Source organism: Marmota marmota, unplaced genomic scaffold, assembly GCF_001458135.2.
Source record: "Marmota marmota marmota unplaced genomic scaffold, marMar, whole genome shotgun sequence".
Classification (NCBI taxonomy): domain Eukaryota; kingdom Metazoa; phylum Chordata; class Mammalia; order Rodentia; family Sciuridae; genus Marmota; species Marmota marmota.
The window spans coordinates 7,928,183-7,944,761 of NW_025999862.1; the positions used below are offsets into that span (position 1 = coordinate 7,928,183).

Here is a 16,579-nt window from a genome sequence, read left to right on the forward strand (position 1 = left end):
TATATATATATATATATATATATATATATATATATATATATATATATAAATGAACAAGCATGGTAACTAGAATGTAGACCCTTGAGACAGACTACTGGAATTTGAATTCCAGCATCAATGTGTTCTGAGTATTCTAGTGCATCTGCTAAATTTCCTAATCTGTAAACTTGATTGATATAGTATCTTAAACATGGGGTTGTTAAGAGAATCAAATGAGTTAATATACATAGGGCACATAAAATGGTGCCTTGCTCATAGAAAGGATTATGTACAAGTTAAATATATTAGGTAATCTCCAAATATCATCTATTATTGGTACTGATCCCATAGGCACATCAAAAATATTATATTTTAATATTTTTTCTTTTTTAATTTATTACTGTCTCTACGATTACTAGCTATAGGATCTGTCAGTTTAATTTTTCTAAGCATTATTTATCTTAAAATGTGAACAGAAAACTACCTAAAATGGTTTTCAAGAGGATTAAATTGCTCATCATATATAAACCCCTGGCACATAGAAATATTTCAATAAAAATTGGTTTGTCTATTACTCCCTTATTTGCTTCCTTTTCTCCTTCTTCCTGAAATTAGGAAGCAAGGCTTGCTCCCTGAAAGTCTTAACTATCAAATAAGGGTGTGCTTTCAAAAAGATGTGGTGAGCTGGGCATAGTGGCCTGTGCCTGAAATCCTCGCAACTTGGGAGGATTGAGGCAGGAGGATCACAAGTTCAAAGATGGCCTCAGCAACTTAGCAAGGCCCTACTCAACTTAGTGAGATCCTGTCTCAGAATAAAATATAAAAAAGTTCTGAGGATGTGGCTTAGTGGTTGAGTGCCCCTGGGTTCAATTTTCAGTAGATAAAAACAAAAAAAAAAAAAACCAAAAAAAACAATGTGGTGAATCATTCAATTCAAAAAGAAAATCTCCAAGTACAAAAATGCTTTCTATAGGACTTGGATGTTAATATAACTCAGATAGTGTAATGGGAAATATAGCATCTCAAAATATTTCTCTTTTTTGGAGGCACACATTTTTAAAACTAGTATATTCACTTAGAAAATGTGTTACTTGTTTTAATAGGATATTTTTGAGTGGCAAATAAAGACCTGAAAGGATTAGGTAAACATTTCCAAAATCTTGGGAATATTTTTGAGGTAGCAAGTTGCTGGAATTTGATTTTCCTGATCAAAGAGTAGATTTTTTTTTTAAACAATCCTCTGATTTAATGTAAGTCTAATGAGGCAGAGAATCTTGAGTCAAATGATCTCTTACTAACGCAAGATCCCCTAGGGCCCTGTGAAGTTACTGATAGCTTCATATACAATGCTCAACACATACATTATGGAAAAATTGTCATTATAAATTGTATTGATGCTGTGATTAAATGCAATCTTGCTTTATGTCCTTTGAGAGACTTAAAATATTATAACCTGAAGACATGAAGTTGTTCTAACCAATCAGCACTAATAACATCATACATGTTCATTGAATTTTATAGCTACCCAGAGATTTTACATACATTTTGGCACATCATCTCTATGAAGTAAGTAGCATAATTATTATTACCCAGTTTTATAGATTAACAAAAATAAGATAGAGAGAGGTGAAATGGCATGCCCACTGATAGCTTGTAATTAAAGATAGAATTAGAAAATCATTTTTATTATACAAGAAAAACATGTTATTTCTACTAAACACTATTTCCCAGCAATGTAAGAGGTAAATATATATATATATTTTTTTAAATCTGCTCAAATATAAAAGAGTAGAGTGGGGATTTAAAAAAAAAAAGTTCTTTCTGACAGTAGTAAATCCCAAATTAGAAAATTTTGTCAAATTAACTACTTTTAGCCTTTGCTCTATACTCACTATCAAATCTTTCTTATTATTTAGGATCCATGAAACTCTGGACACAGCAATGAGCCTATGAACATAACTTCACTGCTAGAACCATCTCACTGCTTCATGAATGCCAAATCTGCCCATACTTCTCCTAAATAAAAGTATAGCAAAAACAGAAATAACCCCTATCAATCCCACAAGCGTTTGTTTTGTTTTGCCTTGTTTTAAATACTCACCTCACTATCTTTGAAATATTCTATAAAGTATCTTTGAAATCTATAATCATTGTGAGGGAACATAAAAGTCTACCAATAATTTTCACCTTTTGCAAAATAGTTGGGCTATAGATTCATATTCCTTAATGATCAGCTGATAATTGATTATGTGTTATAGGGATAAGTAGTCAAAAACAAATAAGCAAAATGAGAAAAAATGCATTGTATCATTAACTTTTTTTTTGAAAAAAATAATGTATCAGTGGACTTTAAAAGAAAAGATTTTCAATCCTAAGGATGTCTTGAATAATATGTGAGAGAGTATCTATGTGGGTGTGTGGGTGTGTACGTTTAAACCAAGAAGAAAATCATCACTAAAAATTGCAAAGTTAAACTTGCATTTAAAAGTAAGAAGAAAAGTCCTCATCTCTGGCACATAAAAACTTTTATATTCACAATATTATTTATTCATTGACTCCTTCTATGATCACTATTCCCTTGACTGTTCTTCACCTTTTAAAAACAGGACATGACAGCAACAATGGCTGTATTAGTGAGAGAAATCCAGAGGGGAAACAGTCTTGCTTATTTTTACAGAGCCAGGGGTTCTTTTCCTTACGTGCACATCTTCAGAACTACCATCTGTGCTAGGGAGAGATAGCTGGAGGAGTGTGATAGGGAGCCATTGAGAGGAAAGGTAACGATTCCAAAGGGGAAGTTAAATCACCCAGCTGTCAGGGTTTTAGATGCTGAAAATGTCATTTTAGTAAATAATCCAAGCCTCTCTCTTCATTTCCAAATACACCTTGGCTCAGTGGCCTTGTCCCCACTGCTGCATGGGGGTGGGGATAGCACTGGCAGTATATCAATGGCATCACAACTGACTCTGAATGCAGTTTTACAAAAGCCCAAGGAGCATCAATTCACAAGACAAGAGCCAAGCAGATCCTTTTTTGCAGCAGTTTGATCCACCTGAGTGCCTCTGGTCACTTGTCCATTCTCTCATCAGCATTTGTCAATTTTAAATGTTTAATCCTTAGTCAACTGTCTCTGGAAGATACAGGAGCCCCAAAACATATTAAGGGTAGGAAATTTAAAGAGGTAGAACCATAATGGCCAATTTAGAACTATAATAACAAATTTAGAACCATAATAGCCATAGTAGTTATTTTAAAATCTTCTTAAAATCTTCCTTTCATACGAATGTTATAAATACATATTAAAGTAGAAATTCAAAATAATCTCAGTAAACTTAGAAATTTCCTAATTAATGACAGACAAAAGAGATAAAATGATCAAGGCAACATTACAAAATTCTTTACTATGTAGGTATTTCTGAGTAGAGAGAATTGGTAAATCATTTAATCTTAACTATCTGTCACTCACCCTGCCATTTATAGATTTGATGTCAAAGGCCCAAAGAATGCTCCTGGCTTACTAATTAATGGCTAAGATCCTGGTGTCTGAATTGTAAAACAGACTGTTTTTCGTTATATCAAATAACATTTATTAAATAAAAGTTGATTGCGAGTTTATATACCAGTCATATAGCCAAGCTAAATCAATCTGAATTTTTCAATAAACCAAATTAATTGTTATGGTTTACCTAGAATTAAGAGACTAAACCTTTGAAAACTCCCTTTGATGCAGAAATCCTAGAATAACTTCTTATGCCACTTATTTTCTATATATGACAAGAAAAAATAATTTTATTTTCAATTAGAAGTTAGAAAAACTTAGAATCCTATACTTAACTGTGATGAAGACTGAAATTCACCTTAACAATAACAAGGAAAGTCCAATCCAGGATGACAAATGCTAATAGTGTTTTATCACCTTTTTTAAAAAATTGATATAGCAAGTTCATTTCCTCAGAGCCTCATACACCTCTACATGCATATAAATTTGCCAATTGGGGTATTCAGGAAATGTTAGGCTCAGATTCCCATATGAACATATGAAATGTAATTCTGAATCTTAATCAGAAACATTCACAATGGCTCATGAAATAGAAAAAAAAAGGAAACAATCTTCACAGGAACTAGACTTGTCATTACTTTATTTCCAATTCCACATGCCAAATGGAATTCTTGAAAGATAAGATAACTGAAAAGTACTTTACAAGGGAAAAATTGCTCTATTAGTCTGATGATAAAAGTAGATAAATAAATGCCTCTTTTCTTTCTTTGGTTTTCTAGTACCACTTCCTGACTGTGGGTAAAGGTGTAAATTTAAGAGACACGATTGAGTATCCACGTATTTGTCTATTAGATTATGGCTACCCAGCCAATTTAAAATGTAATGTTCAACTATGTTTCATTTTATTACCTCCAATTTAAAACAGGGAAAAACAATAAAAAAATGTGGGTGTAGTTTTATGAGCACCACTAAAGTAGTATTATCACAATCTCAAACTGTTTTCATTCAAAGAAAAATCTATGGTCAATCTTTGCCTGTCGTCATGTCGAAATGGTTGTTGAAATAAGAAAAAAGTAAAAGTCCAGGAATTTGAGCAAATTTTCACTCCATGGGATGTTTGGTCAAATATAGATACCCCTAAAAATCTGTTGCTAAAACAAAATGGTTTATTGATGAGTAATGAATTAAAGTATAGAATATTCTAAGTACAGAAATGTTTAAATATAATATATAATAATAAATACAATATATATTATATATAATTATAATTTTAGTATTCATGTAAGACTATGCCTTCTTCTCAGTCTTATAAGACATTTTCAGAAATGGATTTGGTCTAAATGGATGTGTTTAATTATAACACAATGGCATTAACCAATAGGGTAAGAAATTTTAATTCTTGAAAATACTAGTAGTTATTGCTCATGAGCTAGGAAAATGAAATATCTTGAAAAACAGGATTTATTATAAAGTAATTTGGCCATTTTAAATTCTAGTTTAAAAGTTACCAGACATTAAAATTGCATACCTTTGGAAGGAGCTTTAGAGAGCACTCATTCGAAATTTGCTCACAATTAGTCAAGTTGGCTCTGTTTCGAGGTTGGGGTAATTTTGAGAACTGATGAAATTATTGTTTACAAATAGAACTTGTGGTGGGTTGAAATCATTGTGTGTAACCAACTCTTGGCACCCATGCTCTAATTCAATTATACTTGTTTATCTAACATACTCCCCTTCCACCTCACCTTTGTCAGACACTGACCAGGGTGGTATACTTTGCCAACCTGGATAGAAGGATGGGATCTGATCCTGGGACTTGAAGATCTTCATATGGAAACTGCTGTTTAGGAGGAGTCAAGGGGCTTAAAGTGTAAGTGAAATCAATTACCAATTCATGCACGCTCTTTGTGTGTAGGTCTCATGTATAATTACTACACCCCCAGTGTGTAGGACATTCCCAGTATTTCTCAAGTACAGAAATGACAGCTATTAGGTCAAAGGCAGAACTAACAAAGAAAAAAGAAAAGAGGAACTAAGACCACCCTGATAGTTTTACTCCTTGTAAAAACTCTGTGCCATCGAAGAACTTTCCACTGTCATGTATAACTGATTAGAACTAACAAATAAATTGAAAAAATAAAACAAATGTTTTCTCTGATAAGTGGATGCTAATCCATATTGGAGGAGTGGTTCATGGGATAAGCAGATGGACTTTGGATGGGGCAAAGGGGAGGGGAGAGGGGGTAAAGGGTTAGGAAAGACTGTGGAATGAGATGGAGATCATTACCCTAGGTACATGTATGATTGAACAAATGGTGTGACTCTACTTCACAGCAGAGAAGTGAAAAATTCTGCTCCATTTGTGTACAACAAATTGAAGAGCTTTCTGGTGTCATCCACAACTGATTAGAACTAATAAATAAATAAATAAATGGATCTATGCTATAACTTTTCCTCTTAAAGACTAAGGAAAATATCATAATTATATGCAATATATTTACAATTATTATAATTACTGATATTATTTTTACAAATCATCAATCATGAGAGCATGAATTAAAGGATACATAGTACTCTCATCTCCTGTTTCCTTAACAAACATTATTCCCCAGTAAGTGTAGAATTGGCTCCAGAATCCTTAACAGAGCATGCCAGAGAGCTACCAATTGTAATTGCACTGTGAAGTGTGAGTATCACAAGTCATTCTCAGTAGGAAAATATATGAATTGGCCTTCTAAAATGTTCTCATTTTCACAACAAACATACAAGCAACAGAGTAGATAAATTGGACTAAATTAAAATTAAAAGCTTTGTGATTCAAAGGATGCTATCAAGAAAGTAAACACACAGAGAGACTGAGAGGTAATGTTTGCAAATCTTACATCTGAAAAAGAACTTATATCTATAATGTAAAAAGAACTTTTATAACTTATTACTTAACAAGTCAAATGATCCATTTTTTTAAGTGAACAAAGGATCTAAAAAGCTAAAAAGCCCATGAAAAGATTTTCGACATTCTCTGGTATGCTTTTTTCCTCCAAAATTTATGTTAAATTTTAATCCCCTGAGCCGAAAGAGGTAGGGCCTGGAGCAGGTGATTAGGTTCTGAATACTGTTCCCCCATGAATGGCATTAATATCCTTATAAAAAGTCTGGAGGGAGCCTTTTTTGGCCCTTTCCTGCCATCTGTGATGTGAAAATGCAGGAATAAGACACCATCTTGGGAAGAGAGAATGAGCTCTCACCAGAAATCAAATCTGCCTGTGCATTGATCTTGGAATTCCCCACCTGCAGAACTATGAAAAATACATTTCTATTATTTATAAATTACTCATATATGGCATTTTGTTACAGTAGCACAAACAGATGAACACATTATCTATTTGATTTGAATGCAAATCAGACTGGCTGGAATGTAAAATAAAAGCATTTGTAAAAATGCAAAGAAACTGGAATTCTTACCCTTAAAATGGAAATATAAAATGATCCAGCCACTTTGGGAAAATAGCGTGACAATTCCTTTCAAGATTAAACATAGAATTAACACACAATCTAGCAATTCTACTCATAGCATGTACCTAAGAAAAATGAAAAGTTATTGCACAAATAAGTTGTGCATAAGTGTTCAGGGAAGCATTATTTATAATAGCTAAAAATGGAAATAACCCAAAGATTTATCAACTAAAATTTGGCTAAATGTGATATATCCATACTGTGAAATATCACTGAGCTATAACAAGATGAACTTTGAAAATAATGCTAAGTGAAAGAAGCTATATATAGGAAGAAATATTGGATTTCACTTTGTGAAATGTTCAGAATAGGCACATCCATAGTAGATTAGCTGTTGCCTAGGAATCTGGGAATAGAAGGGGAGGAGAGGGATGACAGATAATGAGTATGGAATTTTTCTTTGGGCTAGCTAGTGAAAATATTCTATAATTGATTATGGTGATGGTTGTACAATTCTGTGAATATATTAAAAGTCATGTGAATATATTAAAACTCTTCACTTTTAGGTGGGTTAATTTTACCATATGTGAATTATATCTCAAGAAAATTTTTAACAAAAAAGTTTTTAATTTAAAGGATTCTCAGAACTACCTTTTCTACAATTTAACAAGAAAGGATCTCCACATTGTTCATGCAATGACATTAGTAAGGTCTGAAGAGGACCATGGTTATATATGAAAGGACTCTGTGTTTATAAAAAGTTGCTGAAATATACTGAATTCAACAAACACCCATGTAATATACACACACATTACTATGGCAAATAGCCTGAGCCTCTATTCAACAGGTTAAACATTCTTTTTCATTCTAGTCAATCACATCCAGTTTTCCAACAGTCTCCCTAAGGGTTTTATGAGCAAGACCAATTAGTCAGTATCGCTTTATTGGATTGTTTAGGCCTGCCAACAGTTTGGTGAATTACACAGCTGTCACATCAGTTCATGAGTGATAGTCGGCAGAAAGACAATAGCAGTGACAAAAACACCCAGTATACAAATCACAGGAAAAATAAGAGCCTAACTCTTCTAAAGTAGTGAGGAAAATCATTGTAGGGGAAAGAGAAGCATACATTGATTTCTGGGTATTTTGTATACAGAAGTGTGTCAAAAACACAGTAGGAACTCAGGAAGTGATTAACCACACCTCCCTCCTCCTGAAGAACCCAGTAGAATCTCTTTAAGATGCTCAGAATCTTTTCTTTATATAGATTACACCAAGAAGAATATAAATACATTACACACACACACACACACACACACACACCCCATACCCTACTATCCCATATACAAATAAAGAGATATAGACACACAGATATATGTTTACATCTCTCCCTCTCGGTCTCTCCCTCTACCCCTCCTTCTATCTATCTATCTACCTACCTACCTACCCATCTATCTATCTCTGCAAATCTGTGAAGGCAACTTGAAAGTCTTTCTTATAATTTTCCTAATTTGTGGTTATCTACGTGTTTTAGTGTAGGTTGTCTGAGAAGCCCATTTTGGATAATGCCAAAATTGGATTAAATGAAAAAGAAATTTATTGAAGAAAATGGTTGTGAGAGAGAAAATGATGAGGTGAGGCAGGCACCAGGAGAGGCAGGAGCTGTCACTAGATTGTGAGGTGACTCTTTGAAGGAGACAGGGAGGGAGAATTGGTAGAGACCTCTGGGACTACTGTGCAGTCTAAGGAAGTTTTACAAAAGCTGTTGAGTTCTTGAGACAAAGTCAGACATGAGAGGAGACCCACATCTGTCAAGTACAGGTCTGCCCTAGTTATGTGTGACTTGTGTAGTCATTGGTTGGGAGCAGTCTATAGGAAGCCTAGCTTCAGTGAAACTGCAGAAACACCATCAGAGCAGAGGGGTTTGAGGCTCTGGTCAATTATAGTTCCTGTTGTTGAAAGTCAACAAGATGTGTCTCATGGAACCTACATTATGATTCACAAGCCTCATCTATTCTTAGGAATTCTTGCTCTGTGAAAATGTCTTAATTCATGAGATATTTTCAAATGCAAAGAAAACATTATTGATAGTTATCCTGGAAATAATAACATGGCCATAGGATAGATTTGTAGATATTTAATAATCACTTGTTGATTTTGATTTTGTAATTTTTTTATCTCTTTTTTAGTTATACATGACAGTAGAATATATTTTGACATATTTTATGCAAACATGGAGTACATCTTATTCTATTTGGGATCCCAGTCTTGTGGTTTTACATGATGTGGAGATTCACTATGGTGCAGTAAATTGAAGAAATGGCCCAAGTATCCCCACTGCCCTCTATTTATATCCTTTTTGATGTGATTTTTTTTTCACTGCTTCCCTTAAGAAGGCTGTTTTCTCACTCCTTGAATGTAAATTAGCTCTTTAAGTTGCTTTGACCAATAGAATGTGACAGAATTGATGATATGCTTATTCTAAGCCTAAGCCTCAAGAGAGCTTGTGGACGTCCACGTTCTTTCTTCCTCCTCCTGCTTGGTCATCAAGAACACGACTGGTGGAGCCTCTTAGAATATGAGAGATGTGCAGGACAGCCAAAATGGCACAGATGTCTCACTTGAAGCCCCATACATGGGAGAGAGAGCCTAGCTAAGATTAGTAAAGCCACCTTGCAAACTGACAAAATTGGCCACAGACTTGCAAACTGACGGTTGGTCACAGGCACGTGACAGAGCCCTGACAAGCTAAGCTGAGATCTGCAGAACCACCAGCTGACCATATTGCTGTGATCAGTAATAAATTATTATTTTAAATTCTACATATCGGGGTGATTTATTACTTATCAGTAGCTGACTAGTATATTATCGATCACTTGAAAGCTTACATGTTTAAGCTGTTGGCCCAGTACTTGAAGGATTTACACTATACAGCCACACATGCACAGTCTCATGTGTGCACACTCACACACACACACACACACACACACACCACATATCACAGGGCCCAGTGAATGGGGCTTCTGACTATATTCTATACCATTAAAAAAAAAAGATCCAATATCATAGGTGGTTATGGCTTTAGCTACCACAAGCAGATCCCTTGTGGTTGACCCATTTGTCCTATTTTAATATGTGAAGACCAGGAAGAGGTCCTGGAAGCCCTGAGTAATCGGTGCCACTGATGAATGATACAGACAAATTATTCCCTCAGATCTTTCCAGAAAATTTGGAGAAGGTGATTTAGATTCTACTCTAAAGGACTGAAAACTAACCTTTCTCATCTGTGTAGTTCTAGCTTCTGTGATAGATCTGGAAACTCAAAGGGATATAAAAGTGATCCATATCCATGACAATATTTAAAGACAAATGCACAAGAAACTAATTATGGTATTAAAATCTCCATTTTCATCTGAAAACACCAGAGTTGTTAAATGTCTGATCTTAGCATACTATTTGCAATCATAATCTTCTACTTCTGATTTTATATCTCCATCCACAATGGACTGCATGTTAAATGAATTCAATATTTTAAATTAAAGAAGGCATACTCCATATCTATGCTGCCAAATGTGATAATTATGTGGCTGCTTTTAGATATTCATTAAATTTCTGGATAGTAATTTGCTTTGTTGGGAGACCTGTAAACCAAATTATCCATAGTCTTATCTATAACCTTGAAAGATATCTGAGAAATAGGAAGCCACACACACCCCATAGAAGCATCCTCTCCATCTCTATTAACATTTAAACAAGGTCATCAGAACCCTTAAAACTCTACCACAAATACAGTTCAGCCTGTAGTGCTACTTTTGTATCTGATAGAGATACATTTTCAGTTCTAGTGTTTGGAAATGCTATGGCTACAGAAGAACTGAGCAAATTGCAGACTAGAGGCCACAGAAACTCCCGTTGCTCACTTTTCCCCTTGTCCTCTTTCCCAGGGCTTTCATATATTGACTGACAGAATAAATATTCCAAGGCACAGCTTACATTATACATTCCCAGATGACAAAATTTTAAGAACTTTAAAAACCCAAGTTTCTAAAGACCTCTAAAATCTGGCTATTGATTCCCTTTCTATCCTTAAATCTTCATTAACCTGCTCACCCAACAGATGCCCCCAACTCTTCACTCTTCTCCTAATTGATTTTTGATTTTTGCCTTCTACCTATGTGTTAGTCATTTTTCAGTCCTCTTAACAAAATACCTAAGATAATCAAATTATAAAAAGAAATGTTTTATTTTGGCTCATAAATTTGGAGGCTTGGGTCATGATAAACTGGTCAAGTTGCTTGGGGTCTGTGGCCAGGCAACACATCATGGTGGGAACACAGGGTAGAGCAGTATATCTCACCTCATGACCAGGAAGAAAAAAAGAAGAAAGAAACCAGGGTCCTACAATCCCTTTGGGGGCATTCCCTCAATGATCACAGACACTCCCAATAGGCCCAGCTTCTTAAAGTTTCCACAACCTTCCAGTAATGCCAAACCTTTAATATACAGGTCTTTGAGGGACATTCAATCTCCAACCATAATGCTTTGATAATCTCACTGTTCAGTAAGAATGCCTCTTCAACTGTTTCTGTTTGTATGACTGGGTGTATTTTCCACAATCCAATCCAAATGAATAACTTTAACCTACATAATGAAGCGTTAACTACAAACAAGTCTGTCTCACTATTAGGCAACAAACTTCTTGTAATTAGGAGACATCTAGTTCATTTTTTGCATACTCAATATCATCCAGATTTGTGCCTAAAATTACAATATTAATAGTAATAATAATAAATTAATGCTTTATATGTGAATATGCATGTTATATGTATGTGTGTGTGTGTGTGTGTTGTGTGCACGCATATGTATTCCATTCTACCATCTTAGGATTCAAAAGAAGAACCCATCTCATAATATTTAATCCAATAAAAATATAATTGTCCAATATACTACAAACAATTTCTCCTTTTCTGTTTCTTATTCCTCCCTAACCTAGGCAGGCCTGTAATGACTCCCCACATAGTCACTCAATGCAAGGGACTGGTCATGGATAAAAATGCCTCTTGGAGGAAGAACTAAAATAAGAATCTTTCCAATATCTTGGGATTCTCAATTCTCCATTGCAATTGCAGCTATCATCGCTATAAATGTAAAGAAAAGGAAGTCATTTCCTGTGGTTCCATTCAATTACTCTTTCCATACAGAAAAGAGCTTTACAAAGTTATATCTTTTATTGTTGAAAGACTCTCAGATTCATGTGCATTCATATATTTTTATATTTTTCTTCAACATTGAAAACAAAAATTTTCAACCTCACCATTTACACAGAACTAGGGGTAATTCTTCCCCCTAACACATCCCAAACCTGGATACTTACCATGGATATTGACCTCAAGAGGAAATGAGCATCTTCCTCTCCTTCTGGGAAATTTCCCTTCTAGTAGTTGTGGTGTCTTTTCCTTCTTGAAGGTCTCATTCAAGTCCGTACCAGTATGCCTGAGACACCCTAAACAGTAAACGTGAATGGGTCAGAAAACATTTAAAATTGTGGATTTTATCATATACATATTATTTCTTATTTTAAATAAAAAGCTCAGAATCCTTTCTTCTCAGGGGGTCCCCTAGTTCTACTAAATTTCTTCAACCATTCCTCAGTAATCTCAGCTCTCCATACTGTAAAGGTCATGGGGAGCCATAGCCTCTGCTACCCGAAGAAATCTCCAGTTGTACCATCTCCCCAGCACACATTAACAGGACCAAATATATATCTCAAGTTGTGCTCTTCCAGATCTCAGTCTCTGGAACTAAAGATAATTGATCATTCATAACTGAAAGAGGGGAAGAAAAAACAGGGAAATGAAAGGGAAGCCAACATAAATATAACAATTGAACATAATTTCTAAATTTATTTAAGTTCTATTATATAAATATGAGTCACTGTATTAAGCAGTTTTTCATATTGTTTATCTTTTAATCCTCTCAACATTGGTGAATGTCAGATTAAAGAGTATCTGTTTTCATTGTCTATATCCTTGGCTACCAAACTCAATTGTCCTGTTATAGATTCTCTCTGTGCTGAGCTTATTTAATAGAATGGAATGTATGTAGCTTCATATTATTTTCAAGCAAGTAAACCTGCTTTATCCAATTTTTCATATTTTTCCATATATTGATGAAGATGCACAGTACAAATATACATTCAGCGCACTCTTCCAGGATTAAATTTGCTCTTCCTTTCTCAGTATCTTTGAACAGACATCCATAAAATGACATCCATAGATGTTTTGTTTTCTTCCCTCCTGAATTAGTCTGGTTTTGTTGCTATAATAAAATGCCCAAGGCTTGGTATTTTATTATTATATATATAGTTCATGGTTCTGGAGGTTCAGGAGCATCACACCAGTGTCCTGGTAAGGGTCCCCCTGACCACATCAAACATGGCAGATGACATCATGGCAGAAGAACCCAAGAAAGAGAAGTTAACATTAAGTTTTTCTGGCAGCAAAAATACTCATGGAAAGAAGAATAGTACCACAATAATATGCATCACTCTGAGACTGGAAACATGAACTTCTTTACTCTGTTTAAAATCCATTGATCCCTACTGACCCTTCATATCACAAATTCTGGTGAATGGGAAGAACATGTGACTGGCTGTCAGGAGGACCCGCCACCTACAGCTTTTGTAGAGCAAGTTCCTTAACCCACTGAGCTCCAGTCTTCTCACCTTGGAAATCAAAGTAATAGCTACACTAAGAGTTGGTGAGAAGATTAAATGGGATAATACATTTAAAACACATGTACAAAATTCTCCAGTTCATATAGGGTTCTCAATAATTGTGGTTGTTAATATCACTGAATATTGTCTCTGAAAATATTTTTAAAAATAGATATCATCAAATAAGTATCTGAAACTTGGTTTTAAACTTTTTAACATGTGTTATTGATCCTGGAACTACCTTTCCTGAATTCTAATGGCTATTGAAAAAGTATGTCACTAGTTGACTAGATGAAATTGCAATGATGAGAATCTTTGGATCATTCAAATTTAGCAGGACTACTGTAGATTGCTGGGGAAAAACGTCTTCCATTCTACTCTCCCTGAAAAAATTGAACATTTTATTTTATTCCATTTTAATTTAATTTATTTTCCTTTTTAATTTTATTTTAATTTTGAGACAGAGTCTCTTTAAGTTGTTTAGGGCCTTGCTAATTGCTGAGGCTGGCCTCACATTTGTGATCCTCCTGCCTCCAACTCTCAAGTTGCTGGGATTACAGGCATGTGCCACCATGCTCAGCTTACTGAACATTTAAAATGAAGAAACCATGCTTCCTTTGAGTGTAGATATAGCAAAAGGGTTACTATCTTTTATACTATATTTTATATATGCTGTCCTCATATAGTGGAATGTACATGTACTCCATTGGATTTGCTCACATTCTGGATGATAAAGAGTGCTATGGAGGAAAATAAATCAGAGAAGGCAATAGATACTGTTGGGAATAGAGAGATTGCTAGTTAAATAAGCAGTCAGTGAAGACCTCGGTGTCAACATTCATTTGAGCAAGACCTGAACAAAAGTGAAAAAGTTTAAAATGAAGGAAAGTATTCCAGGTTGAACAGGCAGCACTGAAGACTCAAAACCAAATGTGTTTACTCTGGTCAGAGGAGAGTGAGAAGAACAGCATGGTTGGAGCCAACTGGCAGTCTGAGCCCTGTCTCCAAGCTGGATCTCCTTCACAGAAGTTGGGGAGCCACCAGAGGTTTCATACAGAAGAGCCACTTGATTGAATATGATGTTTAAAAGTACCACTATTGCTTTCTGTTGAAACAGACAGTTAAAGGGAAAGAGAGGAACAGAGAGACCATATTAGGGGATCATTGGCAAAAATTGAGGCAAAGTCAGATGGTTCTACAAGGGAAGTCTTGAAAGCAAGTATTTGTATTCTGGAAATATTTTGAAGACAGAGAAGATGGGACTTGTGAACAGATAGGATGTGGAATACACCATAGTCATGGTAAGTCAAAATTTTATTTGAGCACCAGGAAAGGAGATGTATTAACTCAGGCAATGAGGGATGATGAGAAGTTTGAAGGGAAGATAAAGAGTTCAGTTAGTAGCATTTTTATTTTGATATTTCTGTTAGACATAAAAGTATCTAATATGAGAATAGTATTTTGGTCTGTCTTTTAAGGGAAAGCATAAGCTACTGTTGTGATTTGGATCTTAAATGTCTCCCAAATGCCAAAGGCTTGGTCGACAGCTTGTGACACTATAGGAAGATGGTAGAACCTTTGGTGGAGATGTTTGAAGAAAGTTAGGATTTGGGGACTCTGGCCTCTTTCTCTCTGTATGCGTTCTAGCTTCTATGATACAAACAGCTTCATTCTACAACATGCTCTCCACCATGATGTTCAGCCTCACCACAGACCCAAAAAGAATGGAAACAAATAATCATGGACTAAAACTTCTGAATCTGTGAGCCAAAGTAAAACTTTTTTCCTTTTAATATGATTTTCTCAGGTATTTTTTTTCAGCAATGAAAGTTGACTAGCACAGCTATCAATAGCAAATATATGATATTAAAAACCTTGAAAAGAGGTAAGACCTACTAAGAAGTTATTGATACAAGAAGGATTGTTCACTTGGATACCCCAAAGTTCTAAGAGAAGGGGAATCAAGAAAGTAGACATAGGGCTTCTTTTCCTCAGCAAGACAACAGGGACCTCCCCTCAGCCACCACCACCCACTCTGGTTGAGCTTTAACATGTTCACAGCCAGTGGTCACCATGAAGTTTATGTTGCATTTTAGTCATCAGTTTCCACTGAAGAAAGTTTTGACTGAAGAAATGGTACATCCCACTGTCAGACAAAGAGAAGAAAAAGATCACAAGAGAACTTGTTCAAACCATTTTAGCACAGAAGCCTAAAATGTGGAGCTTTCTTGAGTGGCTAGATCTGAAGATTGTTCACAAAAAATATGCTAGTCTGTATATTTGCTGTGCTATAGAGGATCAGGACAATGAACTAATTGACCCAGAAATAATTCATCATTATGTGGAATTACTTGACAAGTATTTTGGCAGTGTGTGTGAACTTGATATTATCTTTAATTTTGAGAAGGCTTATTTTATTTTGGATGAGTTTCTTTTGGGAGGTAAAGTTCAGGGAACGTTCAAGAAAAAACATCCTTAAAGTGATTGAGCAGGCTGCTTTACTACACAGAAGCTATGTCATGAATATTTTAATGTACCTGTGTACTAAATGAGTATTCATCAAGTATGCAGAATTTCACAGAAGAAATAGAGAGCTTATATACTCATGAAAGAAAATATCCTCAGCTTGGTGACTATCTTGTAAAATAATAATAGGACATTTCAGAACCAGTACCATTACAATTGTATTGTTTTTCCTGTTTGTATTCCTCTTTCCTATATTATTTTATTCTACATATGACACCAAATGTACAAAATTACCACAGATCTATACCAAGGCACATTATAATGAAAATGCCTAGCATGCAGATTAAAGTTATGATCCTAAAGTCCAAAAGAGAGAGGAATCAGATCACGTATAGGGGGGAGACCAATTTAAATCTCAGCACATTTTTCAAGCTAGTCCCTCAAAGCCAGGAGATCCTCAAACAACA

The 16,579-nt window shown here is 35.0% G+C and overlaps 1 pseudogene; it reads left to right on the forward strand.

Annotated features, from left to right (window-relative positions):
- The first annotated feature begins 15,719 nt into the window (after window positions 1–15,719).
- LOC125618301 lies at window positions 15,720–16,194 on the forward strand (annotated as a pseudogene).
- Window positions 16,195–16,579: the final 385 nt, after the last annotated feature.